Below are 1,003 nucleotides of genomic sequence, written 5' to 3'. Positions count from 1 at the left end.
CTTCCTGCTGTAACTGCAAAGGAAAAATAAACCTGCATCAAAAGTCTTCCATTAGGTTCTTTTCTGTTGGCATCAACTGGAAACACATGGTGCTCCAAAGCATTTTTCTCTCCATTTTTCTTTATGACTTTCGACAACTTATACTAGTGTGCCTGGGATATAAGGAAGCCTGAAACGTAGGTTAAAAAAAAACAAACAAACCCAAGTCCCTGTTTTGTTTACATCCATTGTGACAGTTAAACAAGGTCATCATCTTAGGTACTATTGCTGTCTCCAAGACTTGAAATTTAAGGCAAGGAACAGTAAGAATTGCAGTTCCACACAGCCTGACTTCATTTTATGTCCACGTTCACAGTGAACATGCCCAAATACAGGATTCATTAAAATATGTCAAGGGACATTTTTTTCCTCCAAAATTCTGAGTCCTCAAGTGAGTTTTTATCTAGGTGGGTCACTACTTATTTTTAAAAATGCTATTTTATTGAGATATATTCACACCCCATACAAACCATCTGAACTATATAATGACTGGTTCATAGTATCATCACATAGTTGTGCATATATACTATATTTATTTTTTATGAAAGCAGGAACAGCATCTCACATTTTTCTCATACTTAGAAAACCCACCAAGCTATGGGAACAGCACCCAGTTAAATTTTTTTCTACTCGGATAATGGATTTCCTTTTGAATTTAATTTGATTTACATTAGTTATGAATATTTCAAATACAAATATTTTAAACTTTACTAAAAAAATTAAATAAATGAGAACAACTGAATGCTTTAGCAAAGTTAAATCTAAAATAAACCAGATTGTCTAAACCCCCAAACGAGGAAGCTGTTTATCTGCTTTATGTGTATTTGCTAATTTGGAAAAGAAAAACAACTCTTCATTATTTAATTAACATTTGGAATGTCTTTTAATATAACAATAAAATAACATCTGTACTGGTAGTTACAAGGTTATTATATTTTACATACATCCTATGAACTAACTCTTC

The sequence above is a fragment of the Tamandua tetradactyla genome, chromosome 18 (genome assembly GCF_023851605.1).
Source record: "Tamandua tetradactyla isolate mTamTet1 chromosome 18, mTamTet1.pri, whole genome shotgun sequence".
NCBI classification, from domain to species: Eukaryota; Metazoa; Chordata; class Mammalia; order Pilosa; family Myrmecophagidae; genus Tamandua; species Tamandua tetradactyla.
Note: the sequence above shows the minus strand (reverse complement) of the source record.